The 25,154-nt window shown below is 46.6% G+C and overlaps 1 protein-coding gene across 1 annotated transcript in view; it reads left to right on the plus strand.

Moving 5' to 3' along the window:
- The window catches only part of LOC135390658 (latrophilin Cirl-like), a 472,208-nt gene that overhangs the window by 67,099 nt on the left and 379,955 nt on the right, over nucleotides 1–25,154 (plus strand). Inside the window, exon 3 of the mRNA XM_064620454.1 lies at nucleotides 3,302–3,364. The gene's annotated coding sequence lies outside the window, so the exon portion shown is untranslated. The remainder of the gene's footprint in view (nucleotides 1–3,301; nucleotides 3,365–25,154) is intronic.

The following is a 25,154-nucleotide window of genomic DNA, read 5'->3' on the forward strand; positions in this document are numbered from 1 at the left end:
TAATGGATAGATAGCGGCTCGTGTGTGTAAAGATACCTAACCGATGCCTCTACCGAATGGTATCAAGCTTCTTCTTCTTCCCTTATCTGGGTGTTTGCTGGAGCTATGTGGTGACTTGATATGTCGCCTGCTGCTCCATTTCTTGTAGTTGGTATGTAGGGGGTGAGATCCACGGAGAAGTCTTTAGCGTGTGTCACTCTTGAGTGAATGACACGTGACACTTTTGCTTTGGGTCTCATGTTTTTGAGTTGAGGTTTAGAAGCGGTGTGCGATGCCGCTTTCTTTAAGGAATGTATATTAAGGATGGTATCAAGCGGAAGCGGTACCATTACCGTGATATACCGGTGACATACCGCTCAAGCTTCGAATCGGTACGTTTTCCTTCTTCTACGTTCTAACCATCTGTGTGCATAGGTGGCCCGATTTTGTCGCGACTTACGGCCCACCACCTTTTTTTCTCAATCGTCATCATCATCATCAGTACGTCTTCTCTCTTCTTGCGATTTCTGGGCCCGAAAAGGAATGTTTCTTTTGTTTTAGCTTCGCCGAAGAGTTTTTCTCGGAAGCTTCATTAAAGGAAGATCCGTCACAAAAACCTGGCAAAAAAATAAAAAAAAGCTATAATGTTAATAAATTTAGGCGTAGATCATTTTACTGCGTGACCAAATTGTAATATTATAGTGAGCGTAATAGCACGTACCAAATTCGCAATTATGCTAAACAATGTATCTCCTTCACACGACACGCAGGGAAACATATATATATGCTTCCCTTCATAGTCGATAGCCTCTGAACGCGAGAGCACGGCAGAAATGTAAGTCAGCTGGTGGACAGATTCTATAATGTGGAAAGCCTGAGTCTGGGGAGGGGGGAGGGGCAACTAGAGAGGGTATATGCACGTGTGAAGCGGGGGTATGGGGCCCTTTAAATATGTTTCGGATGTATACAACCTACCTGTTACCGACTCTTCGCTTCTTCCACTTCCATTACCCAAAACCACGTCTTCATATTCCGAGACACTCGAAACGCTCGCGCAATAATAATGGCGAGAGAGTGGCCGTACGCGAGCCGCATGTGAGACGAGGCCATTCCTTACGTGGCTGTCTCCATCGTCGGGTAAAAGGTTGACCACCCGCCGTTCGGAATAATGATACCGCGTGTATCGTTTACGATTGCCGTTTGACCCCGACAGGGTCGGTCGTGCAACTGCTTGCAATGCACAGGGGGGGGGGGGGGGAAGGAGCTGCGCGTGGCCCACACTCTCTGCCCTGCACAACAGGAGTTCATTAGGCGACACGCCGACGAGCAATTTTTCGCTTTTTTTTTTTCTTCTTCTTCTTTAGTTTCGTGTAAGCTCCGCGAAGAAACTGTGGCCATGAGCGATGTACAGAAGGAAGGGGTGGGAGACAGGCGCTGTCGTAGTATGCGTCCAGGGCAAACTTCTGCGGGTGCCGACATCTGTCTGGGAGGTGCGGCGGAAAAACTGAGGAAAACCTGAGAGAGAACAGCCGGTGGTAGAATTCAAATCTCGCCAACTCCCGTTGCTCGGGCTTGATGGTTAGAGCACGCGTGCTGTTCATATCCATAAAAGTGCTCACGTAAGACGTTCCCGTGACTATAAAAAGTTTCTCCATTTTGTGTTTTGGTAATCCAAATCAACTGACCAGCCGGTCCTTTTAACCACGATTGAATTCAGCAGGCACTGAAATGACAAAAAAAAAAAAAAAAAAAGCCTGCACATCATCAAATTTGTCATAAGGTTCTTTTAATGCTCTTTTTTTTTTTTTTTCACGCTTATAAGGGAGCGGCAGTGTTTTTTACTATTTTCTAATGTCCAATATTTTCTGTTGTGCGAACGTTGGCTTACTATTTTGTTGATGGAATATGTTCAAATTCGTCTTATGTTTTAAATTACCTTACATACTTTACGTTACCTCACGTTACCTGAAGCTTGATGGCAGAAACTACCGTTCAACTTAGTGGACTTCCACTGTCCCGAATCAACACCTCCTAGGTAGCATCAGGCCTGCGCCCCACGTGATACAGCGTCACACACGAAGGCCTGCTGTGGATGCTGCTATATGACGTCAATGAAAGAGCGAACAAGATAAAAGCTCGAAGCAGCTCGCAAAGCTCACGTAGGCCTCCGTGAGTTGGGTAGTGCGCAGGCCTTCTACTATCTAGGAGGTGTTACTCGAATCCGTCACGTGCTTGTTCCACCTTCAGCTCCTTGACGAACAAAAGTTTTCTTTCATTCCCGGAACCGCTGTAGAATGGAACAGCCTTCCTAATAAGATCGTTTGCTCCGAAAACGTCCTACATTTTGTGAAATTGTTCAATGACTCTCTTGCACAGTGTTAGTGTGTTCACCGCAAGAGTTGCAGTGTTGTTTAGAGCATCGTATATATAATTATAATTGGGGGTTTACGTCTCGAGACAACTGAGATCATGAGCGACGCCACAGCGGTCGGTCTGTGGATTGTTTTTGCCCACCTGGGGGTTCCTTAACGTGCGATGAAAGCTCACCACACGGCACCCCGTATTTTAGAGCATCGTGTTGTTCTGTAATGTCCACTACTCGTGCTTTGATGGCCAGATGGCAGTCAGCATTATGAATACATAAAATGAATAAATAAATAACACCGTTTCGATCCGACTTAAACACGCTTTATCGTGAACATATTTTCGATATGCAACCCGTTTCAATATGCGGTACTGCTTCGTTTTGGTGGAGGAGGAGGAGGAGGAGTGTCGTTGGGAGGAACCGAGAGGTCTGCCTGCCTGATTAGGCGGCATGTTTCTCGGGAAGGGAAGGGTGGTGGAGAGGAGGAGAGGAAAGGGTGAAGTGGAAGACCGAGCGGAATCCGCTCGGGGGGAGGATAGCTGCGTCCATGGGCCGACTTCAGGGGAACTGTGCCGGCATACGCCTATTACACATCTGAGGGAAACCCAGGAAAAACCCCAGACGGACGGCACAGCCGGCCCGCGGATTCGAACCGCGGACCTCCCAGTCTCCAAGCGCACGCGTTACCGCTGCGCCACCGGAGCTGGTGCTTCGTTTTGGTAGTGCGCTACATCCGCGGGTTCCATGGTCCCGGGACCAGCTTAGGAACGCGCAGCACGGTTAATAAAATTCCGATGGTTCAGGTAGGCTGGCATCGTAACTTCTCTGCATGGGCAAAAATTCGGTTCGATAGAAGTGGCCAACCTGAAAGCATCGGTTAGGCATCGTTCGAGACCCGCGTTCAAGTGGATGAAGCTACCGCTATATAAATTCTCATCCGCTACTCATCTTTTGCAGGCACTCCAAGATGTGGAACATGCACGAGCATTTCCATCGGCTTTCAGTCCCCTGTACAGATGTGTAAGTCACAGCTTCTGCTTATGTTTTAATTATGTTCTCGTGATCGTTTCTTGCCTCGAGTGACTGATGGCGGCGGGTCCAAGTCGCACCATGCCTGGAACACTCAAGTACCACATGAGCGAGGACGGCTGTTCTTAGCCACAATTTTCTTGACCTGTCTGTGTTTCATTTCCTTGTATAGCATGAAGAACATGGTGCACACAAACCCATACACGAGGAGTTGTCTATGTAACTGTGTTAATCGGGAAAATGAGATCTGCTCCTACTTAAACAGCATCTCGCTAGCTTGATTCTCTTCACTACAACTATTTGTTAGATATCTGAACACGGTGATGATCTATACCTCACACAGACATCGATAGCCGGGGAAAGCATTGACACAGATGTTTTGACGCAGCTTTTTTTATTTTTTTTTTTTTTCATTTTCCTGACGTCGTGTACATAGTACATAGGTATTAATTTTTGAGAAAGTTTTGAATTTTTGAACTCAAAGTCAACAGGAGCTATGGACATGGAGTATAAAGATAGGAAATATCCCCTATCGCACGTAATCACGGTTTCGTGACCTCTGCAGTATGAGCCCTCTAGGGAGGAACCACGACGCCCCACAAACCGACGCCTGTTTTGCGTGAATATGCGTGAACGTGACCATCTTCTTGCTCATATACCCATCCTCCCCAACTGCTCACGAATGCGAGACGCTGAATCGTGGGAGTTAATCTGGCTGACACGCCAGTTTATCGTGCACTGTGTCCGTTGTCTGCTGCGCTCTGTTAACGCTCGTATCGCCTAGCTACTTGGTTGCGTTGAATCGAGACTTCATGCAACGCATTATATCGATGCGAAACTGGCAGAATTTATTTCCTTCACTTTGATGACAGAGAACGAACGAAGCGGACACGGTCCTTCCTTATTGAGTCTTCGCCACTACCCTATCCGTGTATTCACACGAGCGACATTCCCCCAGAAGCGGAAGATACGAAAAGCGTCATAGCTTTCTGCTGTCACGTGAGCGCGGTCGCTCAACGTCCTGTCTTGGCGTACACTGCTAACCGTGGGGAATATCCTGCTACACAGCCACAAGATATTCCGTAGCAGACGACAGGAAAACACGCAGACGGTGCCGTCTGCTAAGTGTCGTCTGCTAAGTGTCGTCTGCTAAATGCGCCAGTACGCCACGCCCGATATTCTGCACCGTGTGAATGCTCACATAACACGGGACGGAACTTCGTCTCTGTAAGCAGTGTTTTTTCTTTTTCTTCCACTAGAATATTCCGTGAGGATGTCGCTCGTGTGAATACACGGTATATGGTATGTTGCTTTCTCAGGTTCGAGGAAGTACTTCCCGTTTCACAATACTCTCTGGCTATAACATATCTACATTATTGCTCATCCGTATTAGTGAGGAAGCATTCGAATGGTATAGTGTAAGAAACTTACAGATGCAAATACACATTGTTCTAGGCGCGCTTGGTTAAAGAGTAGATAAAGAAAGAACGAAGAGAGAAAAGGTACCCACCACATGTATTGACGTTTCCTCGCCAGCTCAAGCAGTAATCGGCGTCCTTTTTAAGTACAGTCAAACTCCTTTACAACGAAACTCAGGGGACAGAAAAAAAAATCGCAGTAAAGGTATTTTCGTTAAAAAGGATGTCCATTATTGGACCTACAGGGCTCCAGCGGGACCGCAAAAAAATTTGCTGTAGTGGTATTTTCGTTAAAAAGGTGTTCGCTATAAAGGGGTTTGACTGTATTTGGTCAAGTTTCATCAAAATATCATCAACGTTTGGTCAAGCGGCTAAGCGTCACACAGAGGGCATGACAACAGTGAGAGTGAGAGAGATGCGGCTTGTGGCGCGGCAGGCTTGTGGTCCGTGTTACCACCGCGAAGCAACTGTGGCTATGGTCGGTGTACAGACGTGGACAAATGGAAAGAGGACAGCAGGAAGGGGATTAGCACGCGTCAAGGGGAGTGCCGACATTCGTCTGAAGAGTCTGCCGGAACCTCAGACAGCACAGTCGGTGGCGCAAGTCTTCCGCAAGACCTTGGCTACCACCAACGAGCGGATGCTTTGCGGATGCGAATGGACCAACGGCCATGCCGCTGCAGCTACGTTCATTTGATATATCACCAGCTCCCGTGGCTCAATTGTTAGCGTGCTAGCCATGTCACGTCGAGACTTGGAGGTACCCGGGTTCGAATCCCGGTGCCGGCTGTGCTGTCTGGGGTTTTTCCTGGGTTTTCCTCAGACGCTTTCAGACATATGTCGGCACAGTTCCCCTAGAAGTCGGCCCAAGACGCACATTTCCCCAGGGCGTAAGTCGTGACGTTGCCCACATACGTGAGGCCGACAACGGCAAGCCCTTTCAACATCACCACCACCACCACCACCATTTGATATATCGAACCAAAATATGTTTCCGCATTTGTGCCTATTTATTGTTTTTGATCGCACAAGAAAACTACTGAATCTGTTATGCCAGCGGTTCGTTGTGGCAGACCCCGGCCATCCGCACTAGTCCAACAGGTACCTTCGTTTGCTGCTGCAGCACGCCACCGATAGATGGGGCTAGTCGTCCCGGCCGGTCGCGCTTTGGCGTCCTCTTGAAATGTCGGAGGCAATAGAGATGCACGGAGGGAAAAAGTGCGCAACGTGTTCCGGGATTTTTGTTTGGCCGTCAAGTGGTTTCGGTGGAATTCGCCCACATCATGGGTCTGATAGCTGTCCTCTGCGGGGGGTGAAGGAGGACATATAAAAATGATTTAGCGGATAGTGTTGGTCACAGAACAAATTAGTCGCGTCTGTTCTTTCCGTCCCGATTTGTCCTCTTCGTTGCCCCCAGACTCAAGGCCATGTTAACGTCCTCAATTAGGAGCTGCTACTCTTCTGCCAGTCTGGAACCTTCGATTTTTTCCCCCTCCACTCTGGCTCCTAGCTTTTGTGAACGCTGATATGAAGCTTGTTTCATTCTATATGAAGGAATTTGAGAAATCTGTCTCTGTATAGAATGGAATAGAACTAGAAGTGGAAAGAAAAAAATGGAAACGTCAATTGAAGCCTTCATTTGGTCACAAAAAAAAAAAATCTCGTTTATTTTCTATGCCCCTGTTGGGTTTCAGTACGCGCGATGAAATCTCTGTCGACTCGATAGCTTCATGATGGAACCAATGAAATGAAATGAAATGAAATGATGCCATTTCCCTCCTCGTATATCGTCGTGCCTCTATCGAGAACTCCATAACGGCAAACCTGAGCGGTGCAAAACACATATACAGTCAACCCTCGATTTATGAACCGTCGATTTATGAATTCCCTCGTTTTATGAACAAGAGCACGAGGAACCAAACTTTTTACATGCATTTCCCCCTCGTTTTATGAACCTCGATATCCGAATAATGAATGGAATTTCTGGGAACCAACCAGGAGTTGCCCAGCGTTTTTGCCCTCAATTTATGAACGGATGGTTCCGAAGTTAACAGAAATGTTCAAATGGATTATTCCGTGGTCTTATGAATGATGCCGGAACGCACGAATCTTTTTCCAGGTATTGCACCCTTCGTTTTTAACCCCTCGAAATTCGAACAACAAACGGGTTTTCTGGGGACGCATTAGGGACGCCCAACTGTATACCAGAAGGCCTGGTCGAAAGCAACATTACACAATATATTGAATTATAAACACAATCCCAACTCACAAATACTGTTTCGTCAGCCGATAGTACTGACTTAACGGAATTTTCTATTTATAAATCCCTCGATTTATGAATGATTTTTCCGGGAACCGAGGGTGTTCATATATCGAGGGTTGACTGTAGACGACACAACACAGCAGCTCAGCTTTTTGCCCCGCTCAAGTTTGCCGTTATGGAGTTCATGCACCAGCCTGCCTGTGTCTACGCAGTTTTATCCTTCCCTATCGAGAAGTCCCGTTGTCGCAGACGATGTACCTGAGCAGTTACGCTTCACAATTGGTGGCGTCGTCCGGCTCAGTTTTAATTTCCGAAGAGTCGAGTAGAACACAACAACAACAACATAGATGAATGGATGATGATGATGATGATGTGGGATGTGGGAGTAGGACAGGTAAATGTGCTTCTGTGGTGTAACGCACATATAACACATAGAATGTCCGAGTATGTACTCCATATCTTTCGTGCGATCTTTACAGGCACATTGCTACTACATTTAACCGGATGCTGTTAAATGTATCGAGAACGTAAATGTGTGAGCGCCAAAGTGTATGTTCAGCCTTATCGCCATTGTCATAAGCGAACATGGCGCCGCTACAGTATATAAGGATGCGCCACGCGCTCATGTGCGTTCTTCGTCTCTGATAGCGTCAACGCACCTGGATGTATGGAACCTTTTTATTAGCTGATTTGGCCCTTCAACGCCCAAATTGTTCGGTAAAGGTTTGCTTTCATTGTACGTTTTTGTACGTCATTGTAGGTTTTTAGGGCGAGGGCAGTACTGTTTTTGAAGCGTGACGTGGGCAAGCATTGCGCTTGTCCCATCCTACAGTTGGCAGTACAACGTATCATCCGTGAGTTCAGTAAAATTCTGTCTGTTTTCTAATTGTCATATTCATGAACCTATCAACTTAGGCAGATAGCAAGGGGCATCCGGTCCGTCACCAACGATTTGCTTTAACACCCTCCCCCCAGTCTTCCTGCGCCTCACAGATGTAGCGAAAAACCTCACCAGTTGTCGAAAGAAGTCAAATGGAGGAACTAGAAAAAAAAAAAAAAAAGAAAAGAAGTATTGTACTGCCGATAGAGGTGCTACACATTGCCTACATGAGTTGAACCAAGCACTTTTGGAACATGATTGGTTGCTTCCTTTTTTTTTTCGTTTTCTTTCATTTTCTTTCTTTTTTTTCATTGTTGATTAGAGCATGTAGAACATCCTTATCCTTCGTGGCACATTCCGACATTTTTCACTTTTTTTTCTCTCGAAGTACGTCCTTTTAAGTACGTCTTTTGCAACACTGAGTACACGCTGTGCTCGTACTTTTTTTCTTCGGCACTTCCATTAACAACTTGGAAGTTTCCACACGATGCAATGCCTCCATGTCAATGTATGTCCCACGCTGGAAGGAGCTTATAGTGTATTAGCGGGGTGCATGTCGCACGTATTACGGGCCCTCCCGCAGCGCTGGGAGCATCGCCGTAGACTGCGTCGGTGTGTGGCCGTGGGTCCCGGGGCAGCCTGTGGGGGGTCTCGTGCGCTATAAATCCATCGGGCCCTCTATTAACGAGGAGCGTACTCATTACGAATAATGCGGCCCCTCACACCGCCTCCCCTCGTGCGCCGCCGCCGCCAAGATGGCGATGATGGTTCTCTCTGAACGCAGTCGGTAGACATGTTATCCTCGTGGGAACAGGGAAAACTGCGTACAATATGCCAAGTTGAAAAATGAGGATCCCCACATGCAGGCCCTTGACGAAGAAAACTTCAAACCCGTCCGTCAACCATATAACAAACAAAGACAATGGCGTCGTGCCATTAACGTGTCCGTAAAGAATAACTATTCATGCAGCTATACAACAACAATAAAAGTGTCGCTCGTCATGTGTATACTCCCAACGTTCCATGAATGTGTCCACAACAACTATACGATGACGTGGAAAGGCATCCTTGTGACGCAATTTTCGAGGCTGCTTCCCCATAAGGGTAACTGGAACTCATAAATTTGAGTTAAAAGGAAGAGACGCGCCATTTTCTTCTCGGACATTTACCGTCTTAATGTGCGTCACAATGGCCAGCAAAGGTTATCGCAGGGTATTTCACAGCACCCCTTAATGCCCCCCCCCCTCAAAATACGTGCCACAAAAGCAGAAACTACGGGCGTCACCTCCCGAGATGAAAATCCTGGGAGTACCCATGGGGTTATCTGCGGATGCTCTGTGCTGTGTGTGATGAAACCGAAGCTGAGCTTATGATATAGAGCTACCCAGAAGGTACCCCTTCGATGTACCTTTTATGGAACCATCGTAAATATTCCATCAGTCCATAGATCCCTTTTGTGCCACTGACGGTAAGGATTCGGGAAATCAACGGACCTCCCTGCGGCTGCAGCTCGAATCACTGAGCCGTTCAACAGGTAGAGACAAGTCGCAGCACGCCGTCGATAGATGGCGACACCGATCCCCGAAACGTGTAGCGGGGCGATTCGGCGTTTGATACTTTTTCCCGCAGTTTGCGCCTCAGGTCACGCTATCCTAGAAAGTTTTCCGCAGTTACTTACTACTACTTGTCAGCCATGCAGATCTTTATGACTCCCGGAAATACTCCAAGACAGGCAGGTACAAGAAAAAGGGGCGGAAAACTAAAGGAACTGATGAGGTGCATGTCTGCACTGGTGCGCTAGCTGCCAGTTTTTCAAATTCTACACTAGTCTGGGAAATATGTTGTAATGCGGCAGCCCCTACGTTAAATAACGTAAGAAAAATGCGAAAATATTAGCTCGTGGACAGAATCGTGGAAGCTCGCTACGTGACCTACCGAAGAAGAAGACATTGAATACGTAGTGTAAATGATGTGCTACGCGACGCAGCTGTTCATAAAAAATCGAGCCATCTATATTTATAGGCATTATCATAACGCAATAGAGCTTCTGTTCGTGCTGGGAGTCGAATTCCACGGAGGGGAAAAAAAAAAATCTTCCCGGTGGGACGATTCTCACGACTCACGCAGGTGGATGCGATGCTAATGAGCCAATTTCTCCGCACATTCTCCCCCCCGTATAACTCTGCACATAGATATTCGCAACCTGACTACACACGACGCTGCCCCCCCTCACAGATGAACACACACACACACATCTCACGGCAGCTGCCTCCGCAAAAACGACGCAAGAAAAAAAAAAAAAAAAGAAGTCGTGTGGGTACCAGCCGATAATAGGCGCATTTGTAACTTTCCGCGTGGCACCCTCGCACTGCACAGCGAAGAGAAGATAAAAGAGAAAGAATACGCTCGTTGGGGGCTTGTGACGTCGCCGTGCTGGCCGAAAGAATTCGGGACCTCCGGAGACGAGGCACGAAGCCACGCCTCGCCATCCTTGCCGGATTAAAATATCCACAATCACTTTGTACACCTCTGCATGTATGGATGGGAAGCCCACCACTTGGGCGGGCCACCCATTCCGCTTCATCGGGGAATATTTCGTGACCGGCGTCCCTTCGAGTCTCGGTAGTTTTTCTTTGCTGTCGGTCTGTTGTCTTAATACCCGCCAAGGTGTGTCTGTGCTGCTCCTTCCAGTTCATGATGGACCCTTCTTAGTTTCCTTTTTTTGTTTTTTCTTTTTACTCGTATCATTCCTCGGGGTGCTCGCCGTGCGTGGATTGAGATGCGCTTGGGTGGTTGCCGCACTTGGTTTCTTCCTTTCGGCTTTTTACGTAACTTCTGATCCCTCGTAGTTATTGCGAAGTTGGTCAGAGTAGCTTGTTACAGGGTATACTCGGCCTGGTACGGAGACTTTTTAACGTGCGATACGTAAAGGTATGTCAGAGGGAACCCGCGGGCAGCTTGTGGCCCAGTTGCGCTGCTGCTGCTGCTGCAGTTGCGGCCCAACGCAGACAAAGCGCGCGACAAAAATTCAGGTGCTTAGGAGTTGTTGTTCTAAAAGCGATAAAACCCCGGTGCAGGGGACACAAAGAGTTTATATCGCTTTTTAACCTACTGAGTTGTTGTTGTTTGTTATGGGCTTGAGGAGGGGTTATCCAAGACTGGGCCGCGTTGACAGAGGGCGCGCACGGCATGCGAATTCCTCATGCACGAGCCCGCGCTCTGTGTTGCCTTTCCTGCTCTTCATAAAGTTAACAAAATGTGTTTGTTGGACTCTCTTACCATAACTTTGTGAATGCAACGAGCCATGGACAATGCGAGCTTTCAGTACATTGCGCTTAAAAAGTAATAGTTAAAGGAATTTTCAGCTTGTTCGACCGCTTAATAAGTGCGGCAGGCTAATTTCGATTTCGTTTGAAGTGGTTCCAAATATGTTCTGCGGCCCCTGGAAAAAAATCGACGAGAAGGAGATGAAATGTGGCCTTTACACTCTTAAAAATGAACTTCACCGCATAGCATGCTCCTAGCCAACCATAATCGCAAATGATATCGTTATATACCCTGATTTGTTGAAAAATGGAGGCGTACGCCTTTTTTGTGACACTTATGCTGTTCATAATTGTCACAAAAAAGGCGTACGCCTCCCGTTTTCAACAAATCAGGGCAGATAACGATATCATTCGAGATGATGGTTGGCTAGGAGCGTGCTGTGCGGTGAAGTTCATTTTTAAGAGTGTAGGATTGCAAAGGTTATCGACACCTGGTCTGTGGAGTTTTCCTCGACCGAGGGTGAGATGGGATGGAATGAGATGAAGACCCGACTGTGCGGCGACGAAGCTGGTTAATGTACTTAGTTTCAGTTAGTGGAATCCCACCTTGGCACACACTCTTCAAAATGAAGTTCTCCGCATAGCACGCTCTTAGCCAACCGTTATCTCGAACGATATCGCTATGTGCCCTGATTTGTTCAAGACAGTAGGCGTACGCCTTTTCTGTGACACTTATGCGGTTCACAATTGTCACAAGAATGGCGTACGCCTCCCATTTTCAGGGAATCAGGGCAGAGAACGATATCATTCGAGATGACGGTTGGCTAGGAGCGCGCTATGCGGGGAATTTCATTTTTTAAGAGTGCACGCCGAGCGAACTGTGAAGTACAAAGGAGCTATTTTCTTTTAGATTCGGCGTTAGCATCGCAAAGCAACTATGACGGATGTTTCTTTTTTGACTGCGTGTTAGCGCCGCGATGTAACTGTGGCTATGAGCGGTGTGCAGACGTGGACAGATGGAGAGAGGACAGCAGGAAGGAGTGGGGGATATGGGGTTAGTATGCGTTCTAGACTGGCTTCAGGGGGAACTGTACCTACAGTCGTCTGGAAAGTCTTTGGGAAAATCTCAGACAGCACTGCCGGTGGTAGGATTCGAACCCACCACCTCCCCAGTCTTCAGGACGACCTTGGCTACCACAAACGAGCGGACGCCTTAGCCCACTCGGGAAAAGGAAGCGTTACTACGCATCCTGGGACGACTTCAGGAGGAACAAGGGCCGATATTTATCTGGAAATTCTGAAAACCCCAGACAGCATAGCCGATGGTTGACTCAGCATCCGCTCGTTGATGATGGCTTCGTAGGTTTTCCGCGGTCTTTCCGGAGCGATGTCGGTACGATTCCTCCCGAAGTCGGCCGAATACACACACTAACCGATCTAATCTCTAACCACTCCATCTGCAGTCCACGTCCGCTCACAGCCATAGCTGCGTCCCGTTACTAACGCGAAATTCTAATGCAATTTAATATTTCTTTACACGTCCACAGTGTCGTCTTCATAGATAACATTCTTCCGCGTGCCTCAGTGTCATCACTGCATAATCTTGAGGATGGAACTTCAGCCGAAAAGATTCTGGCTCTCATTTTTTTTTTTTTTTGTTGCATCCTCATAAAAAATTTACGGCTCCTTCTCGTACAGCGTAACTGCGTGGTCGCTACCTTGTCGAGTAAGGATCCGTGATTCCACGACCATCCATAATAGGGCATACATGCGAATATAGCTACGATAGCTTTTTGCTTTACGAGTCTCGCGCAAAATGCGCTTTTCTTTCTTTTGTCTTATACACGCGAGAGACCGGAGCCACATGAAAGATGCACGAGACAATCAACAGAGAGTGCACATTTATGGGATGGATGAACCACAGGATTCTTGGCTCGGCCACCTACGAGAAAAACCTCGAACAGATCTTTGCGCGATATTTCTTCATTTTTTAAAGGATTTTGCATCCTGGAATATTCGGAGAGGTATCACTGGCGCGTCCGGCCGAGATGCTACCGTTGATCGTCGAAATCGTCACTTTATACCAGGTCGTAATTCTCATGTCCGTCGAGCTATTCTGTAAGCACTGCAGTTTTCAATACCCATTAGCAAGCATGTGCAACTTTTCCCATAACTTTAACCTCATTCTCATATCTCACATCTAATTTTTCGCGTGTAATGGGGTAGTGTACTGCTCTGCAGTAGTGAATCACCCCAGGTCATAGTCACGATCTGTTTGTTGTTGTTGTTGTTGTGCAACTTTTCTGCGGTATCTGTTTCTCATTCGAAAGCTACTGACGGTAACATTGAGGGGGAAGGGGTGGTAGTGCTGGCAAGGCGATTAAATTATAAATAATTGGCTTCGACATTTAATTGGGATATTTTGCGTTAGTGATCTTAAGCTTCATAAGGAACCATCGTTGCTTAACTGTCTTTTACTTGACTGTCTTTTTTAATATCTTGTTGCCCTTGTGCCATATAGAACAATAAAACAAAGTAACACTCTTTTTTGATGCGTTTAGAGATCGAAGAGTCTCACTTTGGGCGACGCACAAACATTTCGGCTCCGGTTAACGCTGAACGCAAAGCGATTTATAACCAAGCTGCACAAACCTGGAGGAAGGAAAAAATAAAATTGTACACGCTCATTATTCTTATCCATGTTTACATATGGAACTATAGGGGTGAGAATGCATCCGTGCTCTCACCCTCTAATGAGCAACTGCTTCGTGACCTGCGCTCGCTCATGAGAAAATAATCGCAATCATAAGCGCGGGACAAGTTACAAAACACCAACCGAAACCCCACCTGGCTCCCTTCTAATAGAAAATTCTCCGTAACATTTTGTTTTTTCTCCACTCGTTTGCTCTTCAAAATATCCCTCATAACCCACGTCATTTCTTCTGTTTCCCATCTGTTCGTGAACGAGATAATTTTTTTCTTTTTTTTACTTTGACGTAGCAGTCATTGTTGTTGTAAAAATGGTTTGCGGTTCATTAATAACACGGGGGCATTATGTATATCCATGAAGGGCGCAGCGTATGCTTTTTGAGTGAGGGACGTTGCAGTACCACACACACACTGCCGGATTGCAGTGGACGCTTATCTGGACCGAGCATTTATTCGCCTCCTGCCACGATACTGCAGAGTTGTACGTAACGCGTTACTAGTAATTGCGTTACTAGTAATCAATTACTTTTTCCAGTAAATTTTAATGTAATCAATTAATTTTGTGAGCAAGTAATTTTCCAAGTAATCTGATTACAATTTTCGGTAATCAATTACTGAGTAATCGGTTACTTTTTTAACCTTCTGTCAACAAAGGCAACACTTTTCAGCAAGCCCGATCTTCGATTGAAGCAATGACGCAGAGGTCACTGTGGCGGCCATCTCTCGTCCTCACGTGTCCACAGAAATACGATAATTCCTTACAACCGCGACCTACTGGAGCAACAGTAACAATAGTAACAAAACGAAGCGGATGTTTCAACGCCTATACGATCGCCCTCATCTGGGACAACAGGCGAGACAATTTAAAAGTAACGGGAAATGTAACGCGTTACATTTCTAATCGGTAACGTATTACATTTTTGATGAAGTAATTTGTAACGGTAAAGAATTACTTTTCGCGCAGTAGTAACAGCAATTGTAATCAATTACATTTTTCGAGTAACGTGTACAACTCTGCACGATAGTGATTTAATGTTGGGGGCTCCCGTAACGCCATCTTTGGCTGGGAAATGGAGGAAACACGGTGTCGTATATAGAGCCAGTTCGGTCCCTCGACGTGCTCGGTCAGGGACGCGGGATGTGAACGTTGGTTTTTGGTTGCTGTTCTCCATTTGTCGGTGTCTTTCGACGCTGTGTTGCGGACGATTAGTATCTTCGTGTCCCTCATCGCACGCTTCGGTGGTGCTCGAGAGTTATTTATTGTTCATTTTTAACGTCTACGGCTATGGCTTCGAGAACGAAACGGCCAATCTACAACGTCGCCACGTCGAAACCACTGTTAGGAACTGTGACGAGAATAATGTTTATAGAGAACGTGATGATGCGCGATAATTGTTCTGTCAGCTGTGTTTCTGTTGTCTTTCCTCCAGACGAGTTTTCGAACGCGCATCTGTAGCGAATCTAAAAGTAGGTCGTTCCATATAACTGCTTAGGATGGACAACAATTATCTTTCGACATATTTCAAGAGGTTAGTGAGCAGTTACTCATAATTGATGCCTACGATCTCTGTCGCGTGGGGTCACCGTTCAGTCAAAAGCAGGGGCGGATCTACGGGGTGGAGGGAAGCGGGGGGTCCGGATGTCCGAACCTCCCCCAATTTCTGTCGTTACATAGGGTTTCAGTTGACCTTAGGTAGTGTACACTCTTAAAAATGAACTTCACCCCATAGCACGCTCTTAGCCAACCGTCATCTCGAATGATATCGTTATCTGACCTGATTTGTTGAAAACGGGAGGCGTACGCCTTTTTTGTGACAATTATGAACAGCATAAGTGTCACAAAAAGGCGTACGCCTCCCGTTTTCAACAAATCAGGCCAGATAACGATATCATTCGAGATGACGGTTGGCTAAGAGCGTGCTATGCGGTGAAGTTCATTTCTAAGAGTGTAGTACGATGATGAACAAGGCCGGACTCTCCTCCCACCTTGGAAAGATCCTGGATCCGCCCCCGCTCAAAGTCTTCTGTGGTAACTCCTCTGTAAAGCATAAGCTCGTAACATTGAGACAGGATAGCCCTTGCATGGCCGCCTGTTCTGGCGTACAACGCAGCGAATACCTCATTATAATTGGATGGTGGCAGTTGCAGGCCCCATTAATCATTACGCCATTCCAGGTCATTCCACTGTCATTACTGTCGAGCGATTGTAAAGAAATGTAGTGAATGTGCGTGCACGTACAGTGAACCCTCGTTAATATGACCCCCGATAATCTGACATACGCGCTTTACGACCATGCTCCTGGGGAACAATGCAGTGAAACCTCTGCAAATCCCCCCGTTAATATGACAATTCCGCATTATGACCAAAATTTTCGGGAACGGCCATGGTCATAATAACGAGGGTTCACTGTATAGGTGAGGGGAACTGACTCGTCACACGACTAGCGGGTCTGTTCGGACTCCTTCCTCTCTTCTTCAACGTACATTCATCTTTTTTTTTTGATTGCGTGTTAGCGCCGCGAAGCAACTGTGGCTATGAGCGGCGTACAGATGTGGACAGACGGAGAGAGGACAGCAGGAAGGAGTGGGGGACAGGGGGATTAGTATGCGTCCTGGGCCGACTTCAGGGGGAACTGTGCCGACATTCGTCTGGAAAGTCTTCGGAAAACCCAGGGAAAACCTCAGAGAGCACAGCCGGCGGTAGGATTCGAACCCACCACCTCCCAGTCTACAGCACGACCTTGGTTACCACCAACGAGCGGAAGCCTTAGCCCACTCGGCCATGCCGCTGGTGTACATTCATCTATACAATCTGAAAATATGGGATCTAATATATCCTCTGTCGTTCATTTCATTCCTCAATTACGGGCAATATAGGTGTCCCAACGGGAAGGCACGTTTCCAGCCAACTCGTGCAGCATCGACCGTCTTGTATAGAGCTGGGAAAGCAACTCCGCTTCTTCGTCGGTCGGAGTATATATATACTGAATGCCTGTCACGTCCCCTCTGATTTAGAGGGGAATCTGTCCAGATTTCTCTCTCAGATATAGGGACTTGATGCGAGAAAGACTTACTGGACCGTGAAGGAAAACCCAAGCATGTTGGGGACCTATATATGCTCGTGAACGAACGTACCATTGGTGGACAGTATTCCACAGGGAGGTGGATTTGCCTTCATCTTTCTGATTATCTCATCTCTCAGCTACACTCTTAAAAAAAAGGGTGTACTTTAACTCCTTTTTTTGCCACATATATAACACCCTGTTGGAGAGTACAATTATACTCAAAAGGGTACGTGTCTCCTCACTCCCTCAAGGGAGTAGCATAACACCTTTCTCGCTACTGGAGAGTAATATTACTCCCCGGCTGGGACAAGGCGTTATGCTACTCCCTTGAGGGAGTGAGGAGACACCCTTTTGAGCGTAATTGTACTCTCCAAAAGGGTGTTATATATGCGGCAAAAAAAGGAGTTAAAGTACACCCTTTTTTTAGGAGTGTACGGACGTGACGCTGTTCACGTCATTACCACCACCGTTCTATGGGTAGAAAAAAGAAGAAGAAGAAGAAAAAAAGAAGTTGCTTCCGCATCACATATAAAAACCTATACTTTGGGAGAATTTGTCCTGGTGTTTATCGTGTTGTGCCTCAGTTCACGCTATGAGTTTACAACTTTACATGATCCTATGAAACTAGCTCGCATAGGGTGACTTTTGAGTAAAGTACGCTCAGATCGTAATGGCATGAGCTCCCAAGATACGAGATTTAGTCCTGGCATGGCTATAGGAGTGGCTCCGCAAAAATGACCGTTCAGTCTGGCCCTTTTGTGAATTTAGTTGCGTTCCATTCCAATTGGTCGCAGTACATAGGGGACACAAAACCAGTAAGGTTTTGGAGACATAAAACAGTTTTCCTCCCGATTCCGCAAAAACTTTAGAGCGGCACTTCCGCAACACTATTCTCAATTGTTCGGGCCAAGCTTAGCCAGGTTACGGTGAAAGCCTTGTCCAAGCTCAGGCTTCTTCTTAAATGTCTCTCCCTTTTATATTATTTTTTTTCAAACATTAACATCCTCTCCAATGGATTTCGTCCACCGGCTTGTCTGCCTCTGTGCCATTTTATCAAAAACGCTCCGCAGACCCTTGGCCATCTCGACAGCAGGGACTTCAGCATAGAGGAAGTCTTAGGCGTATGGGACGCTAAGCACAGGGACGCGACGTTCAATGCTCTTGTCAATTTCATTGTGAAATCTGGACTACAAACCCTATACTAGACGGCGCGTGGACATTACAATGATCCTTGATGTGAACGGCGCGCTCGGTCCTGCGTGGTCGCGCTCGAGACGCTCGCCCCGGTGAACTTTTGCGGTGCGCTCGCACCTTCTGTGGTGCAATCGTACCGTTTCCTTTCTTTTTTGGGGGTAGCAGAATTCAACCTCCCCTTGTTATTTTACCAACCACCAACCAACCAACCAACGCTCCGCAGGCACAATAAAATAAAGATGATTAATACCGTCTAATAAACTGCACCGCAGGAACAATAAAATCTGACCTGTGAGACAAAAGCTGGACAACAGAGGCAAACTGTAGGCGACGCAACGATAAACATTAATTCGGTCAAATTTAATTCAGTCGACGTTTTTATTTCGTTTAGCGCATCTCTTACGTTGGTATCTATAGACGGAAATGTCTAGAACACCATTTGCGATGAATTTCCCGAACGTCGAAAAAAGGCTCCGAACAAATCCCCATACACGTGAAGCGCACAAAACTATTCGTTCACAGAACATCCCTGGCAACATCATGACGGGACGGTATCGCTACAGACGCGCGGAAATTTCGTTTAGAGAATCCAACGGTCGCATTCGATATACGAGGATAGATGTTTGCGCAATCAGAATCCGATTTGTCGTCGTGGACAACGTCCTCCTGATCTCCGACGGGGAAACAACGACGTCCCGCAACTTCTATCGCGATCGTCTTCAGACATGGACGGCGCAAATTGGATTAGGCCTAAGCTCCGTGATGGTGGCAGCGCGAGAGATCAGATATTAAGTCCCGTAATTAACGAACCTTAATATAACGACGACGCCTCGGGGCGACGACTAGAGTGTGCGAAAGTGAGAGCAGAGCCAGGAACGAGGTTATACGAGTTTAATGACGTTTCGTCGTGGGAGGCGAAGACACGAGACAATTAGGAATGAAGGGCCCTCTTTGCAATCCGAAGGGGGATCAGATCCGTGATTTGAAAGGCGCTGAGGGCAAGTTGACGTCAAAGTTTGGGCTAGGGTAAAGTTGAGGTTTTTTTTTTTTTTTCGTGTTAGCGCCGTGAAGCAACTGTGGTTATGAGCGGCGTACAGATGTAGACAGATGGAGAGAGGACAGGAGGATGGAGAGGGGGGACAGGGGAGTTAGTATGCGTCCTGGGCCGACTTCAGGGGGAACTGTGCCGACATTCGTCTGGAAAGTCTTCGGAAAACCCAGGGGAAAACCTCAGACAGCGCATCCGGTGACATGATTCGAACCCGTGTCACCTCCCAGTCTCGGCGGGGAAAGCGATCACCCTCACCACTATGCCACGGGAGCTGGTAGTTGAGGAAAATAAAAGGGACCATTTCCACGTTGGAAACGCGATATCCCTTCTCTAAGTGAGCTCTCGGCAAGTGCTGTTCTATGAAAAGCACGAATACGCATCAGGAGATTAGTCCACCTTCGTCACTGAGTCGATAATTCCGCTAAACCCGAGAGAAGAGACCACTCGCCTTTTCCGTCACCATCAAGTTCTTATCGCTAAAGTCATTTCTAGCGTGGAGAGCTCATCGCTTGATACTCACCTCGTGTCCTGTATCACCGCAAACATCCTCTGAACCCCCCCGTATATATCTCAACACGCCAATAACACATATACTTGCAACTTCCTGCGTTGAGTTCACGGAGGTCACTGTGTGACGTTTTCTTTCTCCATAAGCTTTTGAACAATAAGGTCGATTCAAGTTGCCTTCTCTCTGACATATGTTTTCGATGCACTGCTCGTTCTAGTAGGACTCCTTTACTTTTTTACCCGTCCGTGTGTAACTCAATAGTACCTACTTCTCGAATGCAACTTTTGTATAATCAGATAGTGTGCGCGGATCTTGATATTTTCTCTAATTATAGACAATTTAGGTCTGTATGTGTATCGATTATTTGTTAATTCCACAGTATTGTATAACTTGCGCGAATTTTGGCCTTTGCCTATGTATCTGTATTTTGTAATTTTGACTGGTGCACTGCCTAGAAGGCCTCTGGCTGTTGGCAGGTACCGAACAAAAAATAAACTCACTTATAATATAATACCCTTCCCACCCCCTAAAAGCGGAACGATTCCCCTCCCTCCCCTTTTAAATATGGTCGCGCATTTACGGATGCAGCAAGGAGTACATTAGCGATTTCCTCTGGCTTAATATTTCAAAGTGTAATTGGAGTGTGTTATTCCACCGACACCGATGCCTTCCTCCGGTGCCATTGTCAGCCCGCTGCACGCGTTAATGATAACGGAACTGCAAAGTTCCCCCGGTCCTGCGTTTATGTGGATGCGGAGGATGGAGTTGTGCAGTTGGAAAATTGTGCAACTGGCGCGCGGATTTCTGCGCCTCTGCTCTTAATTAGGGAACTTTTACAATGCGTTGGAAGGGGTGTGCGTTTGACCGTCCCTGTTCTGCGTCTCGCCTAATGGACGCTATCTTCCTGCAGACCCATAAACGGCTCTGTCTTCCTGTTTCTTTGAGCTCCACCTGCAGGCGCTCGAGTCACCTTTTAGGTTAATGTGGGTTGGAGAGAATGGTTGCTTGGCTTGTGCGCGCTAATCAGTGCTTCGGGAAAGATGGAATATCGCTCTACACGGAGTACTGTTCGTTCACTATCCTGCAGGGAGACTTCGGAACCATATTTGAAAAAAGAAAAAAAATTGTTGCACGACGCTTTTGGTACATATTGGCCCCCAAATACCGGCTATGGCCATGGTTTCCCTCTTACGCGATGTACCGAAACCGAAACCAGAGTCGGGGGAGGAGGAGGCCAAAACTTCTCTTTCCCAGAGCGCCCGCACGAAGCCGACGCATGACGTCACCGGGTATGTAGAAGTAGCAGAAGTACGCGTGTCTAGCGGCCGGTCATAGCGGTTTAGGAGCAGTGTTGCACCCATGTGCAACCATGTGCCTCCATGCCCATGCACCCATGTGCCTCATGGGTTCAGGTCATAACGACTCTGTATGTTTTTCGTCTGACTCGGACGAGTGCGACCAACTTTCTTCGGAGCCCAAGGCTGCACTTACGGGCGTTCGCCGCGCATGACGAGTCGTCCTTCAGAGCCTCATCTACGACATGTATGTGTATATATATATATATATATATATACTTGGTGAATGGGGTTCGGACGACCGCGAATATATGTAGCTGAAATGAAAATTGAAACACAGACTACGAAGGTACGGGAAGTAAGAAAAAAGGGATAATTTATTTACATTTAAGATACTTGGAATGCTAAAAGAGTTGTCGACGTTTCGACAGTGCACTGTCGAAACGTCGACAACTCTTTTAGCATTCCAAGTATCTTAAATGTAAATAAATTATCCCTTTTTTCGTACTTCCCGTACCTTCGTAGTCTGTGTTTCAATTTTCATTTCAGCTATATATATATATATATATATTTAGCTATCAGACATCTGTCACTTATCACAGGAGATAATATCAGCACCACCTTGTATATTCGTACCTGCTTGAGTCTTCTTTTTGGGTACGCACCCCGTCGAGAAGGTATATAGGAACACCCGGGAAGAGTGTAGGAACAGCGTGGCTCTACAACAGTTTTCTTTCTTGGAAGCTCGTGCGTCAGACGCCGAATGTCTCAGATTCGAAATGGTCGGAACATATTCTACTCTGTCTCGAATTATTCCAGTCTCGCTGCCTCACGACGACGCGCTTTTCATCTCTCGGGAAGCGAAAATGAGCAGCACCCGACGTAGAAGTCGACTTGTTGCCGCAAGTTTTGATGCACCACCTCTCTTATCACTCACTATTGCACAAAGAACGAGAAAACCACAAGGCGTTGAATGGACACAAGTGCAGGTGAAGCGGACGCATACCCTGTGACGCAGGACGGCCGCACAGTGTTGATTGCAACACGTCCTACCAGAGCCGGCGCTCCTCACATTTCAAAAATCATTTTTGTGACGTCTGCGCAGTTTTCGTACGAGATATTCCGTAGCTGCATTCGGAGCATATCAATAATCGTAAAAGTAACAGAAGCCTGCAACCGAATTTCTTCCCGAGTCTCCCTTTAAAGCTACCGACCCAGGTATTTCAATGAAATACGCGATCGTTTGTTTCATGATTGAGTTCTGTTGGGTGCTGTTTGATGCCTGGTGACGTCACCGTCAGCGGGTTCCGTTTTCTCTGTCCGAGAGGTCGGAGCCACATGTTCCAGACAAGCGTTTTTCGTCACGTTTCAGCAGAATGCGTTCGGAGAGTCCTCAGTTGACCTTCTGCGTATTGCCCACCCTATTGCCCACGTCCGTCAACTAAAAGGATCATGTGCTTGCTTTGCGATTCACTTTTTATGTTTGTATAGAAAACTACAGCTGTTTTCAGAAGGATATTCCGTGTTAAACTTTTCCATATAACGCATAATGGCACTCAGCCCGTGGATACCTGTTTCCATTTTAACGCTCAAAAACGTAAGGAGAACCCACAGTTGTAACGACAAATTCGAGACAGCAAACGTTTTGGGGGGGGGGGGGATATACATTTATTAAAAGGAAAGGTAAACGTTTAGGGTTAACACCGTGCTGCAGTCTTTATCTTCATCCGCGATGGTAGTCAGAGAATCATGTACTGCTGCTCGCAAATCGTTTCCCCACTTTCTCTTCCTCAGCTTTTCTGCTCTCCTCTCTCACGTCTTCTATGGCACAAAGTTGTTGGCATTGACTGGCCAAGAACATGACACATCCCACGAGCCTGGCCCATGCAGTCATCTAACCACCCATGAATTTCGCAGCGCAGCGAAACTATAAAAGACAACGATAACGCATGCCCCAGCTAACCGGCCGCAATTACTACATCGCCCTCCTCTATTATACGTCCAGTTCTTTAGACCACAGTCTCGCTAAACGCGAAGCTCAGTCTATCAGGCATTCAAAGAACCATTCATACGAATATTAGGCGCATAATAGACTCGTGCAAGATATATGCAAATCACCCCCATGGCTGGGACAACAGAAACTTCGAAACCCGCATTCCAGACCCGCACCACAGTCCACGCCCCTACAATGGGAACAGTACATGTACCTTATTGCATAGGCGGGAGGGGGGGGGGGGGGAGACCAACCGCCTATAATAAGCCTAAACAAATACAACGAAATGTGTCTCTTTTTTTCTTCTTCCTGTGTCGTTCTCATAAAACAATTAGGTTGGCCAGTGTGGGCTGAACAAAAAAGCAACGGATTTGTTGCTTTGCCTAATCGTTTGGTGGCTCCGAGTTGCTCTTTTTTTCTCCCGGGGCCAGAACTGGCTTCACACACAGCAGGTCTTCGGTTCTGCGTTTTTTTTTTCTTCTAGGAACTAAAAAAAAAAACAAGTTGGAAAAGAACTAGAGGTGAGGGCATAGCTGTCTACGCATGGCCAACTTGGATGCAGGAAAATGGCTTCGAGACAAACCTTTGCAAGACCACCCAGAACATATCATTAAGCTCATGTATGTAGACATCATCCAGCGCTCGCTGGGCGCCCCGTGGGGATGCTTGGCCACGATTACAGAAAAAAAAGAAAGATACCGCCTTTCTTCATGACTTCATCATCCTGTACTTTCACCTGTTGTTGAGGCCATCGGGATATAGAGACGTGTTTTGGGATGGGCGGCGTTTTGTGGGGTATAGGCATGGCTGGGTGGCGGAGTTGCATCCTCACACAGCGAGTGGTGGTCGGCTGCGGTTTTGGATGGAGCTACTTTTCGCCGATTGTCTTTCGTCGGCATATATCCTAACATTACTTAAAAAAAAAAAATTGTAACTGATTCCAAGCGCCGCAATATTTAATGATAATAATAATAATAACTTTATTTTTGTTATGGTACCCAAAAACAACCACTAGGGTCTACTAAGGAGTGCACACCATAACTGAGAAGCGTACATGCGAAGGAACTCCAATAGGAATTGAACCTCTGTATGCAATAAGAGGATAAGTCGATTTATCCCCTTTTTACTATTTTTGTTGTAATGACATATACATACCAGTATGTACCTGGCAACGAAAATTTAGGACCGTATTGCTATTTATTGTATCGTCCCGTCGTGTATCACAGCGTCATTCATCTAGTTGTTGTTGTTATGTATCGCCAAACTGCATACACATAGTACGGACTCATCTTGTTTGTAAATCTACTCAAAATTATTATTATTATTCGTATGTTTCTTTCGTGCAAAATTGTTGGACGTGACCTCAAACATCTCCATAACAGCACGAAAGTTGGAAAAGAAAGAAAAAGACAGAAAATGAAAGAAAGAATGTTGTTTGACAGAGTGTTCGAGCAACTCTGAACCTGTTTCGTCACCAGGATTCCGGTGCGCCTCCCAACACAGGCATGTGTTTTGTTTTCGTACCGCCTATGATGTGGAAACACATACTGGTTTCTAAACTGGGAATACCCATTATAATGTACCGCCATGGAGACAGCAAAGCCGCCCTGTAGGAACTGACAAGTACCAAATAAACGGGCTTTCAACCCACGATGTCGCAAATCGGATTTGATAAGTACGGCAGTAAAAAAAAAATCTTTCTCCTAAGTGCTCGCCATTTCCCTAATGGCGGATTAAAGCGGACGTTTTGGAAGAACTCTGAACAAACAGACCGTCGAGGGACCGTTTCAATGCTCTTGTCTGCGCATGCTGCCTTTTTTATATCTTTCCTCGAGAGGAATATGAGTGGGAGAATACACGTGTGTTTCTGCAAAGAGTGCTATATATATTCCGTGTGTCGCCTCGTGTTTCAATGGTGCTATACTACTTTTGTAAAGACGTGCAGGGTATACGATGTGCTCTGTTCCGTCTTGATACGACGGGTGCTTCGACACATACTAGATAGGTTCCGAAACAAAGACAAGAAACAACACTGAGACAACGCTGCCGAGGATTGGACATTTTTGTCGACCTGACTGTATAAATGGACATTTGAAAAGCTCTCTCCGCGCGCGTGGTGTTATTTTAATTGAGGATAAT

Source organism: Ornithodoros turicata, chromosome 4 (assembly GCF_037126465.1).
Source record: "Ornithodoros turicata isolate Travis chromosome 4, ASM3712646v1, whole genome shotgun sequence".
Taxonomy (NCBI): domain Eukaryota; kingdom Metazoa; phylum Arthropoda; class Arachnida; order Ixodida; family Argasidae; genus Ornithodoros; species Ornithodoros turicata.